This window comes from Ischnura elegans, chromosome 12 (assembly GCF_921293095.1).
Source record: "Ischnura elegans chromosome 12, ioIscEleg1.1, whole genome shotgun sequence".
Taxonomy (NCBI): domain Eukaryota; kingdom Metazoa; phylum Arthropoda; class Insecta; order Odonata; family Coenagrionidae; genus Ischnura; species Ischnura elegans.
Genome location: NC_060257.1, coordinates 8,135,697 through 8,159,028, shown reverse-complemented (window position 1 = coordinate 8,159,028; position 23,332 = coordinate 8,135,697). Strand labels below are relative to the sequence as shown.

At 39.6% G+C, this 23,332-nt stretch overlaps 1 protein-coding gene across 1 annotated transcript in view; it reads left to right on the top strand.

Moving 5' to 3' along the window:
• Window positions 1–279: 279 nt before the first annotated feature.
• Window positions 280–23,332, top strand: part of LOC124169006 — a 263,677-nt gene continuing 240,624 nt past the window's right edge. The window contains exon 1 of the mRNA XM_046547466.1: window positions 280–1,341. The gene's annotated coding sequence lies outside the window, so the exon portion shown is untranslated. The remainder of the gene's footprint in view (window positions 1,342–23,332) is intronic.

Below are 23,332 nucleotides of genomic sequence, written 5' to 3'. Positions count from 1 at the left end.
AGTGCTCCTCCGATCTCCAGCCGCTGCGAAATGAACCTTCTCCACGCCAATGCTGTTCTTGTCTGCTCCAGCGAAAAATCTCCTTCGTTCCTCACTCTCCGTCCGACACCGCAAATGCCTCCGTTACCCCACCCTCACGCCCCCAGAGTGATTCGCGGATTCGACGTCCAGAGCGCAGCACCGTCGGCGCGCCTCAGAGACATCTCTCGGCTCGGCCGTTAGACAACAACGCGCGCCACGGCAAAGACCCGTCTCGGGCAGTTAGTCCAAGTTCGACGCGCGAAGGGTTTGCTCCGGCGTGGCTAAACAGTGCTCCGTCCTCGCTTATAACCTGGCGCGATCTCCTGAAAATCACCCTTGTGAGTTTACCCCAAACTCTCTTTTGAGTGTATGAGTGGACGTAGTGGCCTACGATAAAACAACAATACGAACCGGATAAAACTTCTTCCGTCCAACGAAAGAATTTTGGTTCTTACATTTCTTCAGTTTTTTTCTGCGTTTGTGCCGGTTTTTTTTTAGTTGTGCCGGATATACATCACCGTGTGTCTTCCCTACAAGGAAACCCGTGAAACAAGGCCCCTACGCACGTGAAGAATCACGGATATTTTTTTTGTTTGTGATTTTGTCTTGGCACGGGAAGTACAACCCCTTTGCGTTGGTCCTCTGAAAAGGGTTGTGGAATTGGGCGTGTTGTTTATCACCGCGTTGGGCCGTCCCGTTCTGAGAGGAGAGAAAAAGGATTCTTTGGAAGTGTCCTAAAGGATAGTGGATTTTTTTCTCGTTACTTTTTGGGGGTTGGTTTTACAGCGTGTGTGTACATACCTGTGAGGGTATCGCCTTGCCTTTTCTACCCTCCCGGACGGCTGGGAGAGGGTTGACGGGGAGTTCTTGCGGTCAAAGCCGGGGTTAGAACCGGGGCTACGCCCTTTACGACCCGCCGGGATACACACCCAGCTGTTCGCACCGTCGCAGCAGAAAGAACGCCAGCTTCACCAGAACTCGTCTCCATAACAACTGTCTGCGAGATTACCTGTCTTTCGTCTCGAGTGAGTGTGTGTTAAGAAGAGTTTTCCTTCCGCGACCTTCTCCACACGCGTTTGACTCCGGTCTATCCTTTCCGAAGTTTCCCTTTCGCCGTCTGTGCCCGGGAGTCGTCGGGTTCTGCTGACCTGCCTTGACCACAGTTTCGGAGTGTCCTTCAACGGTGTAGCCGGCGTCCTGCGGAATTCGAGGAATACTTAATCTGTTTTGAAGCTGGAAATGTGTTCGGTGAAGCTCGCGGTTTTTTCATCCCCGTCGCTGATTGGCATGGAGTGAATATTTTTCGGCATACTGCAAAAGGTAGGAACAGCTTATTTATTTAAGTTTTAATCATCTCGAATTGCCGTATAAATGCTCCACATTACACTTACGAGCGTCCGAAGGTTGCGACCAATTTTATTCTGAAAAATTAGTTTTTCGAATATCCCTAAAATTTCGTCTTGGCAATGCAACGATGATCGCATGCTAAATGCGGCAAAGTATTCCTATAAAGACATTATTCTCAGTAGGAGTTTTTTTTACTACTTTAGTTTTACTTTATCTGTGATGATAGGAAGCATGGTAGCCTAGAGGTTAGAGTGTTTGGCAATAGACCGAAGGGTCCTGCATTCGAATCCCGGGTGCAGACTTTGGACACGACGCATAAAGTCCTCGTGTAGTGGGTGGCCCAGCTACCCATAACCTGAAGGTGAAAAACTCACACTCCTATAGGTTAGTTCGAGGTGAGCTCTACCCTCGCCGACCAAAAACCCCTCGGGTTGAAACGGTGAGTGGGTAATAAAGTACTTGTAGCATTTATATGAGAGGGTCGCGCGCAGTGGCGCTTGGGCTTGATAATGGGGCCCTATTTATTGCGGGACTCGGAGGTCCTCCCTCAGAAAAATAATTTGGGAATTGCATGACCGGGATTTGATGTGGACGCTATTTTGGCTCTTGAAAACTTGATTAAAATTAATAAAAAATAGCAATGCCATACGAAAAATTAATATGCAAATGAGTATTTCCCATCATATAAAATTTAATAATGTATGTACTATGGTTCAATTATGTATTTGGTGAATTAATCCCTTGAAACTGCATTGAAATCCTTTACCTTTTAAATAACCTTTTCGATAAACCCCCTCAAAAAATTATCAGGTTCTCTTTTATCTTCTGACTCCATTATTTTAATTTTTTATATGACCTTTTTAAACTGAATATTTTGTAAGTAAATCAGCCAATGAAAACGCAGAAATTTATAGTTGCAAAAAAAACTCTGGTCCAGGTAACATGAATCTTTCTTTTATTACATTTTTCATATACGTTTCACGATAGACGGGAGCGTTGTGGGGCCCCCCTAGAAGCTCGGGGCCCTAGGCGATCGCCGACCGGGCCAGACCGCCCCTGATCATGCGCATAAAGTAAGTGTACTTAACGGAGTGAATGTAAGTCACTCGTCGCAGCTACGTTTTAGGCTATTTTTTGGCTTTTAAGTGATTTAGCACCTGCGTTTATCTAATTTCCGCATCAATCCGACCAGCGACCAAGTATTCGGAGCGTCTCAGGTGCGTAAGTCCAGGAGTATCTGTATTTTATCTTTTTCGGTACCTAATATTCGCTTAAAATAATTACGCTATTGTCATCTTATTTTAGGGGAGCGTTGTGGGTAGAAAAAGTTTGCTAATTATATAATACCGAGGTGAAATGCTCACATTTGAATTGTGGGCAAATGTTGAACAGGGCCCAATCTATGTTTACATAAAATATTTAGACGATAACGTAAGTTTGAAGCAAGTTATTTGTCTCCAAAAAAGACCGATAGAGCGGTGGTTAAAATATGTTGGGATTGTCTATGCTACGTAAATGTAGCACTATTTCTCTTTACACTAATTTTTACCTTTCAATATTTTGCTCTGAGAAACGTGTGTACTATAGGCAATTATGTGTACGTACGATTTATCCAAGACGACTGTTTACAATATAAGTTAGAACGCAAAATGTTGAGAACAATTTCATGCGGAAACCGAGCTGTTTTGAATCTCCCCTCGCGAACCGCACGAGGGTGAATGTTTATCCGCACCCTTCAAAGGTACGAGAAATTTATGTTTCTTTAATGATTTCGGGTTGGTCCAGCAGTTCAACGTGGATGTATTCGTATTTCTCGTTCGACATCTTTATGAAGTACTTTATTTTGCTCAATCAAAAGACCCGGGATCATCGTATTAGAAACGGAGTACATTTCCGGGTCCGACAGAAAAGATAAATTTAGAGAGATATTTTAACTATAAATTAAGGGAGATATTAGGGAATTCATTTTTCTCTCGAACACAAATAAAGAATACATTTAAAATATAACACTTAAACAAACGCTGGGCGAAATTTTGAGTATTATCGTTGTATCTTTGAACGCCTGGTGTCTTAGCAACCCCCGCCACATACCTACTTGCGGCTTGCGGGATAGTACGTAGACGTAGATAGGGTATGCATCACAAAAATGAGCAATTGCATGCACATAAACGGTAATCTTGCACAAACGACCGCCGAGGAGACAGTAGGTATGAATGGAGGGAATAATTAGCGGAGAGGGAGTATTGGAAGCAGTGTTAGAGGGTAGAATGTTGGGTAAACGAGGGAGGGGAAGGAAGAGAATAGGATTTTTAGATAGAATGAAAGGTAGTAGGCCTTATTGTGAATAGAAGAGCGAAAATAACGAAGGAATGGGAGGCTGAATGATCGCTTCTTAAGTACTCCATGTAAACCTACCATAATCGGTGGAATATTTAAATAATAATTTACACAGTCCCAGTCAGGCCGTCAGTAATAAGTCCCAGGAAGGCCGCATTTTTACCCTCTGATTTCCGGCATTTTTCCATCTACCACAGCAACGTTGTCCTCGCCCTTTTTGCATTATATGTTCCTATCCCTTTCTATCCTTACCTATGAATTTATTTAGGTATGTTTGCACTTAGGGCGCCGTGTGAATGAATGCAGTAATAAATAATAATAATAATGTAATCATACAAGGTATCCCTTTTGACTCAGTGTCAAAAATGAAATTTGACGTTTTGACTGACGGAGGGGTAGACCCTTTATGTATAGTATTAAATTGAAGGTATTCAAAGTCGTATGTGTATTCTGCGCTATTGGTAATGAGGAGCGGTCTTTTGTCTCTGGGGCGTTCGATTTCAGTGTCGGAGTCCGCATATCAATGCAGGGATTAACTCGAATGGACGCGTGTCACTTTTTGACGTGTGATGGGAAGGGAATGAATCAATTTCTCTTTTCCCTCTCTCTTTGACCGCGGCTTAATTCGCACGACTGCCTGGGTGGATCATTAACATGAAGGGTAATTATGAATGGTACAGTGCTGGGATCAAGGGTTGAACTTTGAAATTGGAGAATGTATATCCTAGGCTTCAGTGAACTCAGGGCTGTAGTTGGGCCGGTACGGGCTGGTACCCCCTAAAATCCAAACTAGTTATAAGCGTACCGGTTAAACTACCTTTTTTGTTTAAATCTGTAAAGAATAGCCCTACCGTAAATTATCCAATGGATTTCAGAAGGAAGAATCGGAATGAGTATTTACTTTTTCAGAGTTATCTCGTGGCACAACTTGGAACTAATGTAAGATTTGGAGCTTGACATTTTAATTGCGGCCGGATGTGTAATACATGTTCAGCTGTTGGCAAATTTTGGGGAGTACCGCCATAATTTTGTTCTCAACTACAGCACTGTGTGAACTGTACATAAAATGGACGTAAAATTAGCGCCTGCCATCGCGTATTGAATTAATATTTCATGCCAGCATTTATGTAATATATAATTTGAATAATACCTATCGGCTTGTAGTCAGCTGTCTGTTTTAGTGTGCTACCCTTTACACTATGTATTTACCCTGTTTAAGCTGAAAATTACGAATTCAAAAATCATTGTGTTACAGAAATTTAATAAAAATAAAGCTAAAAACTTTCGCTTGTCGTTCTTGTGCGCTAGAATTGTAAATATAGTTTTCAATCTCTTTGTGTTTTTAACTGTGTACATTTTGTGTCCAATAGGAAAGAAATCAGTGTTTCATGGCATTTCAGTGGTCATTTTACCTTTTTGTGCAGTATCATCTTGATTTTTTCAAATGTGGTAGTTTTATTTCGTCTATTAGTGCTAAAAAAGGCCATAATTTTGCAGAAAGGTAGGAGAAGGAATGTAGACGACGCGCAAGATAAATATGTAAAAATTTCACTGCCATACAAATGTATTTAATTTTTCATATTCCTGATCATTTCCTTTCGTAACCAATTATGTCTATATAGTCACCTATGTAACATAGCACATAATTCACGTTATTCGATTAATCTCTTACATCTTATAACTATACATTAATGGATGGAAACGCATTCTCCTTCAAGCCAAATACTGGCGTGTGCTTCTCCTCGTTCAAATGCAAAGTGCACCATCACCCTCGTAACCGTCTCGTCGCTATCAGCTTCCGGAGTTGCTATTTCTGGCGTAATTATTTTTTTTCTTCGTGAATGCATATCCTGTTCCGTATAAGATAGCTAATCTGCTTAATTGCTACAGCACAAAAATAGCTGACGGAATCGTCGCATCTCGACAAATCATGCGCAAGCAAGGAATATACGGTGTTAGGTTTACTTTACGGTGTAAATGCCTTTACTTTAGGGGGCTGAATGCATTACAACATTTATAAATTGCATAAGTTTACAAATTTCAAATCTATGTTAATGATATTTATTGTTGATGATTTCGAAAGTAAAATTAACATTTAATTATTGGTCGTCTATATACATCAATTTCTGAGCACTATAGACGTATATAGTTGCATTTGCTTTAGTCCTCATCACTATTTTTGATGTTTTGATTTAGAATCAACATATAAACTCATTAAAGTTTAAAAATTGAATTACTTCAGCCTTTAAAATTATAAACAATAGCATTTTCCTAGATTTTTCAGTCTCCGTTGGCTCTTTTTTAATGAAAATGATGGTGCTGTAGGAAAAATTATACTCATAGTTATTTTGATAAGTATGATTCATTCATTTCTTAGAATTTAAATTTTAACGATATTATTTAAATTTTGAATAATTCCTTTCACTTCATCATATATTTTTTTAAATTTCACGACATTTGCATGGCTTTTGTGTACGTTATCAAGTTCACGATTCATTTGCTTTTACCATGGGGTGGGTGTTTGAGGATATCGCGAATAATCAAGTTTTTCAGTTTTATTCAGTTAAAAAGCATTCCGCTAGGTAAAACAAATCCCCCAGCTAATTTAGAAGCATCCCCAAAGAGTTATAAGATATAAAAATATCATTAGGTGGTATAAATGCCCCGTTTTAAGCGTCGCTTTAGATTTTTTTCATCAAATGAGTCCAGTGGAATCATGTGACGCGAATTTGATGGGAACCGATGCTTACTATTTGAGGCTGAGATAATTAAAAAATCCATAGGTCAAATTAGATTTTTATAGCTCGCTGAATTAATGTGGCGTCCATCGCGATTTTATTTGTAAACACATTAAATTGGGCTCCACAGAGGTCATTGACCCCTACAGTCGCGTCGCGCCGAGCCCGTCTGTATTTCATTTCGTGACATGGAACCGATATATCTCGAAGGAATCATTGCCGCGGCTATTTTCGGTAAACGTGTTAACTGATGTCTGTATTATCGTCGATATGGTGACGTCACGCTGTTAAATCATCGTCAGTGGTCAACAATCGTAAGATTGGTTTGACGCAGCTATCCGCTCAATTGTCCTATTAGCTAATCTTTTTATATCAACGTATTTATTCTCTTTCACGTCATTCTTAAACTGATCCATATATATATTTCCGAGGTTTTCCTTTTCCGTTCATGCCATCCACTTGTCCCTCGACGATTGTCCTTATCAGACCATCGCATCTTAAGATTAGATTGTTCCGTCTTCTTATCGTTGTTTTCACGAGGATTCTCTTCTCTCCTAGTTTTTGTAGGATTTCTTCATTACTTACTCGGGTGATTCATTTGAAACTCATCATTCTTTTATTAGCCTCATCTCTTTATTTTTCCGCTTATGCCATTGTTCAATGACATAAGGGGACGGGATCGGTCTGCCGCTCTTGTATCCGCGACGTTGCGTGGGCGTTGGATTATTTTCTTCGCGGACGCGGACTCAGATTAGTGATTTTGTGGCTAAACGGTGGCAGAGGCGTCAAAATGCACGAAATTTGTGTCCCTAAAGAGCAGTAACTCGGCAAAATCTATAGGGAATGGCCATAAAATATTATGTTTTTCAAATTTTGACCCTCTCCCCCCTTAAATTGCATCTGAGCGAGGGTCAGGGGTTCACGTAGAGGTCTCAAATTTTTCAGGCCTTATTTTTGATCGATCCCACAACTTATTTTCATTGGGCCAGATGGATTTGAAAAAAAAATCGATTTTTCCGATCCGCCCTATTGCTCATGCCTCACTGCCGTTAAGAAGCATACTCCAATTGTAAGTTCAGATATAGTGTTTCCTTACTTGTATTATTTAAATATGCATAAATTTAAGATTTCTTTTTTTTTTCCTTCTGCTTAGTGATATACGCCATAATTTAGGAAGGTGTTTTTCCATTACCACAGTTGATGCATTCCTGAATTATTCTGCAAAGCATTTGTTTATCGTTCACTAAAAATATTCCAATTCATACTCTATTGGAATTTTAGGGCGTGTGGTGGGTTTAACACCAATGACTGTTAAGTTATTGGTTTAAAAGTGGGGGTAAAGACATCAATACTGGAAAAATGTGAGCAACAGGACCCTCTTCCTTGGATTCGTGGTGTTCGCAGCTCTGTTTTTATCCAGACCTGTCGTCCATTTGGATCGATGAGTGAAGGTATGGGCTGTAAAATTTTTGGGGGGGGCGGCAATCCTTTCGGGGGTTTAGAGGCCATGGTACACCACCCAGTGTTAAGTAGCCCCTAAATTTTCCTCGAAAATTGGTTTGAATCCGTTTCCGATTGAATTTATTTTATAAAATTTGTTTAAATAAGCCTCTGAAAACAACATTTTAAGTACACTCTAGGACTAACATTTATTTAATATTTAATTTTTTTGTTTTCATCTTACTTGAATGTACAGATTTCGTACTTTTTACGGACAAATTACAATGAAAGTTGGAGGGGGGTAAGCTCTCTCTGCCCCCCCCCCCACCAAAAAAACTCAGCCAATGGTTGCGTTGTAGGCAATTTGAAAATGCACAGACCAACGTCTCCCTTCGGGGGTGTAGCATTCGATATCTTCGTCATCGTCGTAATTCCCTATCGCATCATCGATGGCCGACATAGTAGTCGATGTTTTCGACCGATCGAGCTATCAAAACAAGCCTACCGTGACCTGTTTAATGATCCGGGTGCGGGCAATTCTCGCGACGCGTCGGCCACCAGCCTAGCTCCCCGTAACTTCATTTCCCCCTCGACCATTGTTATCGTTGCTCTTTTTTTTTTTGGAGCACAGAAAAGTGTTGTCGGCGCATTCCTCCGTTGCCATGGCTTCGCACTCGCCACCTGTGAAGTGATGCGAAGAGAACGTGCCGGAGCGCATTCCGACCTTCGTTTGTTCTTTGCCTTCCTTCCTTCTTTATCCATCTCCCGCCCACCACGTGCTCTTGGCGACGCAAACAAACAAAAGCGCGCCAGGTGGTGGACGGGCGAAACTCACGAAAATCAAACGCGCCCTCCACAAAGTGTAATTTCGGCTCTTCTTGTGGTTGTAGTGGCTCTATTTGAGAAAGTTTTGACTTCGAACCTTCGAGTTGAATACCCTCTCCTCATCTCTCAGCCGAACTTGCCGTGAAACGATGCCATCAAATCGCCATATTTTAGTTTAACATCCGTAAGCTTGGGGTCACCGCAGGGTGACTAAATCCCTTTTAAAAAGTCCTATATATTACTCCTTTTTGCGCGACTGATAGTAGAGATATGCGCTCGTGTTTTCCGGGCGTCAACCGCGTTGTTCCGTATCTACATGTACGAGCAAGAGCGTACCCAGGATAAAAACTAGGGGGGGGGGGGCAAGGCATGGTTGTTCAAGCTGTAGGTAAGATTTAAGCATGGAAAAGGTGAATGAAATCAACATTTTAAGGAAACTGTAACAGCTCTTTATTAGTTTTTAAATTTATTTGCTTGAAAAAACATTATTAACCTTAAGACATTTGCGATTTTTGCTTCTAAGGAGGGGGGGAGAGCTGCCCCCTCCTGCCCCTCGCCGTGTACGCCCATATCTACGAGCTACCGTGCAGGCGACCGCTAGGGTGTGTGGCACGGGGTGATTCTACACGTGGCATGCAGCACTCATCTTATGTTAGTCTTAATCAGAAACGTGCTCGTTCGCTGGACACAGGCTAAACCCACAGGACAATGACACGCGGTCAGGCCAGAGGCTAAAAGAGTGTTAAGGACACAAAAATGCCACCAATCAAATAAAACTATACTACTAAAAAAAGCTCCGCTAGGCAGAGAAGAAGCCGCAACCAGAGCTCAAAACAAAAATAAACATCCATCAAACGATATTGAATATACCTCTGACTATATATGAATATATCTACGTACCTGCATTAAGTACTTACATTCTACTGCATACAGCAGTACCAATCAATTTTCAATTTGGTATTCAAGTTTCAATTTGGTTCGAAGTTAGCAGAGATTTTGGCTATTTACGACAAAATCTTCCACTTAAGTGGCATAAACCACTTGTCTTCGGAAAACTAATAATTCTAGATCTGGCGTTCTTATGTCAAAAGCAATAGAAAAAAAACAAAAATTGCGTAATAAGTGATTCATGGATGACTTATAACACGCACTCATGCAGATAGACTAAATACTTTAAAATATAATGAGACAATTACTACACATGGAGAGCCTATTTAACCATGACCAAGCCAAGCTATCCTACAGCTAAACTATCTCAAGTATACTGCTCCATTATAATTAGCTGGAAAAACGACATCTTAAAACTATCGATTATGGAGTCTATTTCCTTAATCTTATCCGTGGGCTCGTTTCTACCATAATAATTAAGCTCTCTCAAAATAACTTTAACGTCAGGTAAAAAGTATTTTACTTGCAAATTCCGCAAAAGATTTGGTTTGAATTTCTCCTTTCTATCGATTGGACTTTCCCATTCTAATTTCATATTTAATTCAGATACTCTACTATGTGTAACGAAGTTCTTTTTAATAAATCTTGCTGCTAACCTTGTTCTTTAATTTTATAGACATCATTACTTTTTTATGAGCTCCGTACACTAGCGGCTCTCATTGGGGTATCACGAGAGAATAATAACATAGACCTTTTACTTTTTCTTGGCATTATCCAAGAAATCTGTCATCATCTCAGTCCAGACTTGATTTTTGTCGGAACAAACTTTTTACTGCGGCCTTGCTTGTAAAATTGCCGTGTCCGTACATCATACAACGCGGCGGAAACCCGAAGAGTATTATGGGAAATCTCGATGGTCTGCATCGACGGTTTTCGCCGTGGTAGTGAGCTCCCCTTTGACGAAGTCATTGACAGAATCGGCCGTGGATCCTTTCGGAATTCAGACGGTCAAGCGGTCAGAAGGCGAAGGCCTCAGAATGGGGCGGTCATTTGTCCCAGACCAATCGCTGGACGGAAGTGAAACTCATTCCTCATTCATTCGACCGGAAACGTCATTTAAAAATGTCGCCGGACACAATAAGGTCCCGTGGCAGGTATGTGCCGTTTGTTCTCTGAGATCTATGGTATGCACACTATTTGTTTAGGGTAGGTAGTGCCGCCTTTTGAATTTCACGCACGAGAATATTCTGGTCCTAAAGTTTACCGCGCCTACTTTGCCAGGGTTAGTGCCCTGAGGTAGACAAACAAGGTGAGCTGGTCCATTATTACTCTATTTTAGGGCTTCAAGTTGTTATTATTGCAATTACTAATTTTTTAACACTCTATCTCTGGACAAAAATAATTTATCTCACGCATCAACTGTAAAACAAGTTTTCGCCTGTTACAAGGTTGTCATTTAGAGAGCTATTTTTTCATGGATAAAGTAAACGTTAAAAAATTTAAAAAAATACTTTAAGAGATGGTAAAACGAAAACGATGGCTAGGACTTAATTTTGAAAAATAAAAATTATTTTATAAACTAGATACACTGGTTACGACATATGACTTATTTTTATTGGAATATCAATGACTCCAGTTATGTGAAGGTTTCCTCTTGCCTTGCATATCGCAGTGTATTGCAGTTGTTTAAGTAAACGTTACCACGCCAGCAGTGAAATGACTTGTCGCTGTAATGTGCCTCTCACCTTCAATCGTATGAAAAGGCCTGCTGTCCTCTCCCCTGAGTAGTGTGAGGCATAATAGTTGGAGGCCTCCCGTCGCCAAGTCACGGCATCTTCACTGCCTCTAATTGTAGGTATAATTTAGGTGGCTTATCTTACCCAGGATTGACCAACACGGAATATCGTTGTCGTACGTCATTAAGAAAAGCCTAGCTGGTCGGAGGCGAAATTGGTTGCTGCATTAAACCAATATTATAGCTGTAGGTCGGTAGCTGCGTGGGCATTTCTCACGAATTATGATATTGGTGGCACCATGTTAAAACCCTACATCTTCATCATCGTGAATGGCCAGCAATTTTTATAAATTGAACACTATTGAGTGCAAGTGAAAGAGGAGTTGAAGCATAGGCCGCAAATGAGCGCGTGCAATGCACTTTAAATTAAGGGCACTGATACTAACATCAGGGATGGCAATCGAAACGAAACGAAAGTCAAAACCAGTAAAATTTCAACAGTTTCGTTCCCGGGAGCGAAATGTAGAAATGAAACGAAATGGATTTAAACCCGGGGAGCTAAACTCAGGGTCAAAACGAAATCGTAGTCAAAACTTCTTGGGGTCGAACCTTAAGTAAACCTCTGGGACGAAACAAAGCACAGATTATGTTTCGCACCGGACGGGCCACTTGCTTCACCTTCGAACGGTTCAGTTTCGACCCACACTCCTAGTACGAAGAAGCATGGTTGAATGAAGTAGATGTTCGGCTTAGATGCATAGGGCACACATATTTTTACCGCTTGCAGGAGAACGGTGAACGCAAACTGGCCCCTCCATTTTTAAGGTCAATGTTTTTACCTCTCTAGACGTAAGTCACACGGAATGGGTCGAAACTATTCCCTCTTATCCCCCTGATCTCAACTTTTGGGATCGAAACTTAACTATGAGCAGCGGAGTTTCGATTAGGTAATTTAGTTTCGTTCCTGGGAGTAAGGTGTCGTCCAGGTCGAAACTAAACTCCTTGGTGATTTTAATTTCGTGCGGAGACGAAGCTAAACCTAGGCCTCGTACTTTCGTTTCCCTCCGGTTCGAAATGAAACATTTTCGTTCCGTTTCACTTGCCTTCCCTGACTAACATACCGAAAAACAGATTACCCTTAATCATGCATTTAGTCCAACAATAAAAACTTGCTACCAATCAGCACAACATAGCGCCGGCACGTGGCCAAATATCGAAAGGCTAAGTTGGAAGGGGACTCTTAAGACATTGTCCCCCAATCATTTGGAATTGAACCACTTGATCCCACCCCTATCTCCGCTCGCTGCGACCTAGCCTATTACGGAATTATGTAAGACGCAGTTGTAATTCGGGGTGGATAAATTGCAAAAGGGTTCTCTCCTTCTCATTTCACGTTGCAGAGAAAACGCGGCCAGTGAGACTGCGGTGGCACGTGGCGCCCTCCTTTGCCTGCGGAAAAAAATGAAAACAAAAAGACAGTCGAGCATCGCGTCTTGATCGCCCACCGCAGCAGAGTGTATGTATATATATTTTTTTATATCTTCCCGCGCGCGCGGATGTGTGCGGTTTTCACGAGTGACGGGAGCGAAGGATACGAGGGAGAGGGCAGAAAGAAACCACAGGACGAGACTATTCCATTTCCTCTCGATCGCAAGATCATCGGACGTAAAGAGCAGGTCGTCGAACTATCGGGGACGTAACCTATTCCAGTCGATGCTGGAGACCTTGAAACGTATACAACCCTCCTTAGGGTGATCTATTCCCTGTCCTTTCGTCTCTATGAAACATAATGCGAAAGACTTTATTAATTGGGCTTTAAAGCCTATTTTTAGGGTTCCAAGAGATTCTTACAAGCATTGCTTAAAATAATGGAAGTATATCTCATCACATTTATGAGTAGGTATTTTAGCATGTAAAAAGCTTTCTTTAATGTGCATGCTGACCCTGGTAACGAAAGAAGAAATCTTAACGAAGCACATTGTCATTGTTGGGCTAGACTTAAACCATTGTTTACAGTGGCGTAACTATGGGGGGGATGAGGGGATAGATCCCCCCCAAAGCCTTTAGAAAAATAAAAAAATATTTTAAACTGCATACTCTTTAGTTTATACACGTAATAACTGCATTTTCTTAAAGTTAAATCTTTAGTGCCCAAATGATGTCGTATGTATTTCCAGGCATGCCATTTTTCGAAAAATTTCCTGGACCCCGTTGACTGGGAAGGAGGGGTCTCCACCGTAGGCCATCCCATCCCCCCCAAAGCATGTTCCTAGTTACGCCACTGATTGTTTATATAATCTAAGAAAAGCCCCCTCTCTCGGCTGTGTACTTGCAAAGACACATTGTTCATCTAAACAGTATTTTTGGAAAATATTTTATAAAAACTGAATATGGCCTTCTCTGGCTTTGAACCAAGTGATATGCCTCGTTCACATTACGATTGTCCGAGCGATCGTCCCAACGATAGTTGACTGAACTATTCGTGTGAATGCATATCCTGACAATTGTTGACGTAGTTCCGAACGTTGCCACTTTACGTTGGTTAGGCGCTGGGAGACCGGAAGAGGACTCGACAAGGTAAAGACGAAAAGCTCGTGAAGCTCTCTTCGCTCTATTTTTTTCATCAATCAGTCCAAACAAGGAAGAATATGGGCGGAAGAAAAATTATTCGGTAAATACACGTTGAACACAGTAATATCTTGACCCTGCATACTTCGACAGCTTTGCTAATCGTCAATTTCTCGTTCACTTTAGATGTCAGCACTAGAGGGCAGCACAGGTTTTAACCATCGTCGTGTGAATGCACGATAGTTCCAACGATCGTTGGAACAATCGTAACCTGAACGAGGTATTAGAGCCTATTTTCTCCAACGTTTCGAAATCCGGCACTTTTCTCGTCATCAAGGAAAAACCTTGAAGCGCAAGATATCTATCAGGAATACAATTTGAGAAAAATAACGTCGTGGCTGATAGCAGTCGGAGTAAACCTGACAATATTTCGTGAAATGGGTATTTTTCATTTCGAAATTCGGGCGGAGTTGAAATGCAAGGTAGGTACATGCACGCGCGACGGGCGAGCGAGTCGTCACAGTCCGATGGCGCGTGAACTAACCGATTGTATGCACGAGGAAACGTCGGAATATAAAACGTTGTGTAGTACCACGTATATGCCCGGCGTGCAGTGGAGGCAGAAATGACGACACAGTCGAATGCACTTTTAACCGATGTATGAGTGCACTTTTCGCCTCCGTGCCTTGTTCGACGGGCCATCGCTCGGCCAGGGAGAAAACAAAAGAAGGAATATTCAGGCGATTTAGTTTGGTTTCCATGGTACGAATTTTACTCCAATATACCTTGCACGCCGGGAGACTGCACTGGTTCCGTGCGTTCCAAGTTTTCAATTTTATTTTTCATGCAAGAGTAATAGAATTAGGGGGCACGCTTAATCCATTTCCTACGATTGAAAGCACTGCTTGCGATTTTGAAGATGTTTAGTTGCTTCACTCCTAAGGTAGTCCGCTGTTATCCTATTAAAATATTTTGCTGAATTATTCATCGAACTATTCCTTAGAATGATCCGTGGTCACACGGTTACACTGGGTGCTAACGAGTAAAAATCTAATGCGATCTTTTTTTCATCCTCATCGTAAGTCAATTATCCTAAGATTTGTTTGACGCAGCTCTCCATTCCTCTCTCCTATCAACTAGCCTTTTCATAGCAACGTATTTCTTCTCTTTTACATCCTTTATAACTCATTGTCCTATGTAACTCATTCGGGGCCATCCCTTGCCCTTCTTCCCTTCCACCTGTCCTTCAACGATTGTCTTCATCATGCCATGATGTCTCATAATGTGGCCAGCTAAGTTGTCCCGTCTTCTGCTTAAGGTTTTAGAAGAATTCTCTGTTCTCCCACTCTTCTTAGCACTTCCTCATTACTAACACGGTCGATCCATTTTATCTTCATCATTCTTCGACAGCACCACATTTCGTTTTTCGCTTCCACTCCTGATTCATTTTCTACCATCATAAAAAAAGAATTTCTTATTTTTGCATGAAGGAAAATTTATATTCAAATTTTCAACGTCTTTCTATTTTTGCATCATACTTCATCAATTGCATAATACTTTGCATCTTCCTTACAGACAGTGGGAGCCCACATTTAAAATTTCAATTTTAACCGTCTCTTCAGCAAGTGTAAACATTTTTGGGAGAAGTGGGGTGCGGTAAAGTATAGCAAAAGGGTTTGAACCCTCTCTTTATGTTGCGGGGAAAGGAATTGATAATTTTATTGTTACAATATGTGTTTCATTCAGAAATAATTTGATGAAGGAAGTGAAATAATAATTGAGATCGTATGGCTGGGTTGAGGATGACTGAGCAACATGTTGGTGAAACCATGCGGAAAGTCGCAGAAAAAAAATATATCCGCCAAACCTTAATGGTGAAATTGCGGGAGACGTTTCGCTGAAAAATGAATAATTTCCTCGCGACTGCGTGGAACTAAAATGATGGACTATCCATGAGTATTATCACCGCAGGCTTCCTGCCCGTGATTCATATCCTTTACATTCACTCATGCGTGAGCACAGCTGTGACTGTCAAGAATTAATATTCTCGTTTTTTTTTAAAGAAAAAATTAATTTCGCGATGCAACGATGAATGATTTGTCCCCCTCTTTTTTAAATTTCAATCATCGAATACCACTTTCCAAGCAGGCACGCTTTGGTGGCAGGAGAAGCTATGCTTGGGCAATCACTGATCATATAGATTGATTGCTTTTCGATTTGATTTAAGGCTACATTTTAATGATCATCAATATGCCGCTAGGAATAACAGTTGGGAAAAAGACTCTCAAAAGTAGTTTACAATACAGCAGAATAAAAAAAATATTTTTCGCATAAATTATATATTGTCTTAAATAAAATCGGTATTATTATTGTTATAGTATTCTACCGATTAAGGTAGGTTTACATGGAGTATTCAAGAAGTGATCTGGGAGCCTCCCTTTCCTTCCAGCACTGCCTTCTTTAATTCACTGTAAGGCCTACTCTCTTTCAGTCTATCTGAAAATCCTATTCTTTTCCTTCCCCCTCCCTCGTTTCCCTAACATTCTACCCTCTAACACCATTTTCAACATCCCCTCCCCGCTAAGCACCAACTCCATCCATACCTTCTGTCTCCTCCGTATTTCATCTAAAAGCTGCCTCTCCTCACCCACCAAGTTCAGCACTTCGTCGTTCCTTTTCCTCTCCGTCCATTTCACCCTCTCCAATCTTCTCCATACCCACATCTCGAATGCCTCCAATCTTCTCTCGTCTTCTTTCCTCAGTATCCAAGTTTCCGTACCGTAGAGAGCTACACTCTTTCAGTAATAATAATAACGATAAATCTATCTGCGCCAGATCGCATATGCTTGCGGCGTATTGACTAGTGTGGCCTGACTTATACGAAAGAAAACCTCTCGTGTATTCGCCTGTGGTCCTTCCCACAGTCGATGAAATGAAGTTTTTCGGATTTTGCCACGAGTATTTTTTAATTTTTTTCAACCGCAAAAGGTTTCAATCTATTGTGATTTTCTGAAAGTTGAGTGCGTCTTAAATGTTGTAGCCCATGCCAAGAGGGTAGTTTCCTTCATCAAAGAAAACGAAAGGCATTGATTGCGATTCGTTACCCACCATTAGTGTATTCATAATATATAAATTATTTGGTTTTAGAAATCCCAGTTCCGACGAATGGCAATGGTCAATTTTAACCGCATTTAAAAAGGCCAGATTGGCGCCCATGCGATGCCACTCCACGTGACGTCACAGGGATCTAGTTGCTATACGAGTAAATAGGAGTTTTTCATCGTCTGAGATTACCAATGGGTCGGAAAGGTCGGAAAGTTTCCTTCGTTTGATAAAGTATTAATAATCCTTATACAAGTCAAGCGCTACCTGCTAGCAGGGTACTCTGATACCTGCTAGCAGCGTGCGTCGTATCAGCGCACAGAGCCTCGCCCCAAGGTCACCTCACACGCCGACAGCGGGAACCAGAATGACCTCTCACGGCGTTTTCCCAGCATTCATAATTAGCCGTCGCGTTTTCGCGCGCTTGAAAATTTTCACTTTTCATTAACTTTCGAAAAATAGATATCGTCATTTAAAAATCTAAAAGCGTGAAATTTGTACTCCAGCAGTATTAATCTTTCGATTTAGGCATTAAAAAAATAACAGGAAACCACTCTATTGCTGGTCAGGTTGCTCTAAGAAAACGGCTTGGTGATGTAACAGGATTGCTATATAAGTAGATAGTATTGTATTAGTATTGCTGGTGGAGTTACAAGAGTAATTTTGTTGTTTAAAATTTTATATTAGTAAAAATATGAACAGAAAATATGAAAGATATTTGAAAGTACTCTAAGCTGCACCTAAGAAATTTTTCTCTTTTCATTTAATCGCTAAAAATAGATATCGTCATTTAATAATCTGAAAGCGTGAAATACGTACTCCAGGAGTCATAATCTTTCGATTTAGGCAATAAAAAATAATAGGAAACCACCCTATTGTTGATAAATTTTGATTTCATTTTCATTTAAATAGTCTGGCTTCAAAGTTACATAGGATTCGGACTCATATTGTCGAGTTCATTTCTCCTCACATGTCATTTTGGTCATAAGTATACTTCGTAGAATACCTATTAGTATAACAACGTCATATATTATGGCCCGTTGCATTTTTTTAGCTTTCACGTTGAAATATCTGTGAAATGCATTTCTTAGTGTATTCTCTTCCGGATCTTTAAACTAAAACAAAGTGTGGCATTAATTCCACAGTTTTATTTTCTTCCGCAACATGTTTTATGGGTTCTTGCTTCTTCATGCCTCATCAAAAGCATTCAATAAAAGTTCTCCCTTTAATTGCTTAGAAGTTACCCCAATTCCAAGATACTTCTCTTCGTGTGAAAATTACCTGTTCCACAGTTTCTACAGGCCAAGTGTAAATAAACCTTAGGTTAATTATGTATTTAGTTTCGCTTCAAATTTCCGCGTCGTTCATCCAGATGAATGCGCAGTCGACTCTCAATTCCCGTCAATTTAATTCTTCGCACACTCATCATTTAACATCTATTACCACAAAATCCTTCGTCGGGAATCTCATTTTAGATCATCTGTCGTTTTTTTTCAACATCCTCGCAATGACTGTTCTAAGAATTCCATTTTCCAATGTAATTTCTTCCAGTTCGCCATCACAAGGCAAAATGGCATAAACTCTTCCGTTTTTTGTTCTTGTAGCGGTTTGTTTTTTTTTTTTTTACTTCCTCATTCCGAGGCCCTTCCCACGTAATGCTTTCCGATCCCTAGGTTTTCATGACTCTGCATATATATGTCTTACATTTGTTTCATCAAGTTGGTTATATTTTATTATGATCCATACATATTTGAACTTAACTGATAGTTTTCGTGTTCCACATTTATGCAATGTCACGTACGTAAGTAAGAGCATCCAGCGAAACTTTGTGGAAATTCCTAATCTCCATGGGATGATAATGAAATACAAGAAAAATTCCTCGCGACTTTAACGTAAAATATCATGTTAATAATAATAATAATTACAGCTGGAAAAATAGCGCTTGTTACATGGTTGATTTTGTTGTACCACTCTCACTCCACTGAAATAGAGAAGATAATGGCAGGAAAAATAACCAAGTACCAAGAATTGGCAATAGATTTTTAAAAGTATAAGGGTATAATTCCAAAACGAATACTAAATAGTTTTACAATACTCCAGCTTATTCCAATTAACTGCATCAAACTGCGAAAGGCCACAATAATTTCAACATCACAACAAAATTTCTCAACTTAACAGACCAGTAGAGATTTACTTTGGTGAGAACCCAAAATGCTATTTAGATAATAAAAAAAACTTGAGAAAGTTTTATGAAAAAATAAATAGTAATAATGATAATAGCAACCTTAATAATAACACAAAGTGTAGGAATCGACTCGGTCAACATTAAAGTTGTGTGGAAATTTATTACTGTCTTTCATCTCATCCCATGGAGCAAGGTCTGGTATTGTGATTTTTTTGCATTCAGTGCGACAGCAAAAATCCTCCTCAGTGGGTGTTTGTGCTCTTTCACTGTCATTAATCAATCGTTAAAATTCACTGTTTTAATATGCCTTAAATGTGCTGTTTTCTGGGAGCTGAAGCTAAACAAATAAACTAAAATTCCGGTGTGTTTTTCAAATGCTGTAAGTTTTATTCCTCAGATCATCTTCTTGATATCTCTGATAATTCGATTCTCCGTCGACTCATTATTTGACATCGATTACCGCTAAATCTTTTATCTTGAATCTCATTGAAGAATATCTGTAGTTATTTTCAGCGCTCTTTCAATGGCTTTTCTAATGGGATATTAAATTTAAAAAGAAGAACTTTGTGGTTTCACATTAATATTTATTCACGACCATGGGAGCCTCCTCCCCCTAACTTCTTTCATACCATATGACCTAGTTTTTTCCCCCTCCCTCTTCTCTATTGACCAATCCGTTCCACCTAATTACCTTCCTCCCTAACCCTCCTAGCCTGGTATAAAAGGATGTGATGGACCTCTGTAGAGTTCACCTGATGATGACGTCTAACGTTGAAACCATGGTCGTGAATAAATATTAATGTGAAAGCACAAAGATCTTCTTTTTTAATTTGATTATGAATCGCTTTCACCAAGTTACGCCTCAAACAATCAATTTTAATGGAACATTCATAAGTGTCATTACAAGATTACCTTTAATAAGATTCACAATACAAGATTTTGTCGTAGTAGAGGCATAAATACGTGTTTAGTGCATTTAGTTGGGGTTAGTGATATACTTTGTAGATTTATCGTTAAAAACACATTATCACAATAAAACAAACCCTTTATCGAGAATCTCATTAGAGAACATCGGGGCTATTTTTTCAACATTCTAGCAGTGATACTACCAAGAATTCCCGTTTTCTAATGGAATCTTTTCCGGATGCCCAACGCAAAGCAGGATGGCATTAACTCCACTGTTTATTTTTTTTCTTCCGGTACTGCATTCCCGACTTGTAAAGGTACGCGAGTTTAGCGATCCATTGCTCCCCACTAACATTGCATTCGGCGTGCAGTAATATCCGTCTTTGAAAGGCACGCGGAACTGGTTAAAGTCGATTAATCTAGGACTCTCACGAGAAGAAAGAGGAGAAACTAAGCAGGCCTGAACAATCCGAGGAATTTAAATGCTCACTCAGGCTGGGGACGGAGCTAGAAGCATTGTCTGGTGACCATGTAGTGTGTCTCTGAAACAAAAAATGGATAAAATTACAAAAAGAGTGAAAAAAATGAAAAATTTTACTAAATGATAAAAAATACTAGTACAAAAGGTAAAAAAATTGATTTAAAAAATCATTTAAAACTCAAAACACTTTATTAAAGCAGTAAAAATCAAGAAAATTGAATCAATTTCAAGGGAAAAAATGTTATTATAATAATTATTGACTCCTGAATTCACTGTTTTTTGCCCATTCGGACTCACATACCATTGGTCGGTAGGGCAGGGGCCGGAGTGAAAAGAATTATCTTATAACTATTTAGCATGCCTCTAAAACAAAAAAATGGAGGAAATTGCGAAAAAGAAAGAAAAAAATGAAAAATATTGCTTCAAGAATAATATGGATACAAGAAGTAACAAAACTGATAAAAAAATCAAAATATCATTTAAAACGTTGTTAAAAGGGCAAAAATCAAGAAAAAAGAATATGTTAAAAGAGAAAAAGAATTTTTAGGCCTTAAAGTGAACAATCCATTGCCGGATTCATGTCTGAAATCAAAAAACCATAACTCAGTTATGAAAAATATGCAGTCTTGACTGTTTAAAAGACAAAATATAGAGGGCATATACTTTTGATGAGATGTATGTATATATGTACTTAAAATTCAGATGCTATCTAAAAGTATTTCTATTTGCGCATGACCTTTTTGTAAATCAAGGCAGCCATAAAACAGGTTCGCTTAATGTCTACTTTAAATCATTCCAGTATGTACGTGATCAAGTTCCTATATTGTACCTTTTTTCTTTCTGAGCATCAAAACAATTTATTAAATCTGGAATTTACCACTTGCTGGCCATTAGGAGTCTTTCGAAGCCATTAGGCGGTTAGGATTATTTCTCCATAGATTAAGTGTGAATTGCACACGCGCACATTAGCAGCATGGCCTTCTTCACTTACGCTGGAAAGGTAATACTTATCCATTTACACTTTTTTGCGCTGCTCTGAATGAATTCTGTTGCACGATTACCTCCGCTGGAGAGGTGGAAAATTCTCCCCGGGAGCTGGACCACTCACTGATAAATATAAGCGAAGCGATTTGTCTCAAAATGTGGTCCCAAACTCAGATTACGTATAAAAATACACTTATGTTCAGAGGCAGCGTTAATTGACACAATGATGGAGACACTTGGTATCGATGCAAATATCTCAACAAGTACACACTGCCTCAACAAGTTCCTAATCTATGAATCTTTCGTATACCTTAGCCTCCTTATAATCATACATTAGTAATTAATATTTTTAATGAATTCAATTTTTTTTAAGTTTTATGATACTATAAAAAATATTTAACAAATACAAAATATTTGAATAATACGTAGCTGTAATTTCAAGTGAAATTAAAAAATTCAAAGAAAGTTACAAGTTTGGTAAAAAAAAATCAAAAATAGCATTAAAAAAATTGAATCTTTGCGTTCTGTTGCCATTTGTTAAATCATTTTACTTTTTTGCTAAAAATATTAATTTTACGTTTCCTTTTCATACAAGCAACATTTTTTAAACCGAAAACGCAAACATATTTTCCAAATAACTTTAATATTTTGTAAACTGGCTGCTTGTGGTGAGTTCTTGAATCACCTTTGCTTTGCTCAATGCTTAGGAAACCCACCTCTGGCTCGGACATTTCTGTAAGAAGAGTTAGCGATGCACTTCCTACCGAAGTGTCCCAGATTCGATGGAGAGATTGGCTAGGAGCCTATCGAGAAGCATAGTTTCGTTCTAGTTCTCCTACTGGGAGAGACATTCCTATAGTCTTATAGCGGAATTTTTAAATTGTCAATGGCATAAGACGGAAGATAGTGTAGCTGAAGTCCACCGCTAGATGTCTGTGCGTAGCAAACACCTCTCCAATGGGCCTGCTGTAATTGGGGTATCGCTGTCCATGATGGATGAGCCATTGTTTGCTGAGCGAGAAAAAGAATTGCCCTCTATACGGAAGCCAATCAAGTTCGGGGTAAGAGTAGTAGCTTGGTTGATAGGCTCGGGAAGTTGGTTCCTGGAAATTCTTGACGGAATTCGTGAGCTTAAGGTTGCATGATAAGAAAAGTGTAATAGTAACTTCTAATTCCATTTCAGTACTAAAATATCGGATAACTTATGCGCCACATAATGGGACATGATGATAATATTCTTCGAATGACAGAAGGACGATAAGAGAAAGCTATAGTCAGTGCTGTGTACCGTAAAACAGATACGGATAAATGTTCTTCAAAATCCATGCGAGCATACCCATACCCTTTTCACTACACCAGCAGTTCTTCCCACGAATATTACAGAAGAGGACCCTCAATTCAGCCTCTAAATGTGCTGTCGCCCACCGCGCATGTATATGGGTTTACAAAAGTCGCCACTCGCGTCGCTGACGGACAAATTGATCCGAGTTTCATGGGGAATTAAGGTATAATTAGGGGAATTAAGTGAAATTAATACATATGATAATGTGATCTATCAAATTCTTAACTTTTCGATACTATTTCACTCAACTGCAAACATAAAGCAAAATATTTTTAAAAAAGTGGAGTTTCACGGGGAAATAAGGTATAATAAGGAGTGTCAAAAGAAATTTTCATTCATGGTGATGTTATTTATCAAATTAATAACTCTTCAATGATACTCCTCGCGATTACAAACATTATACTACAAAATATTGCGTAAAAGTGGATCGCAT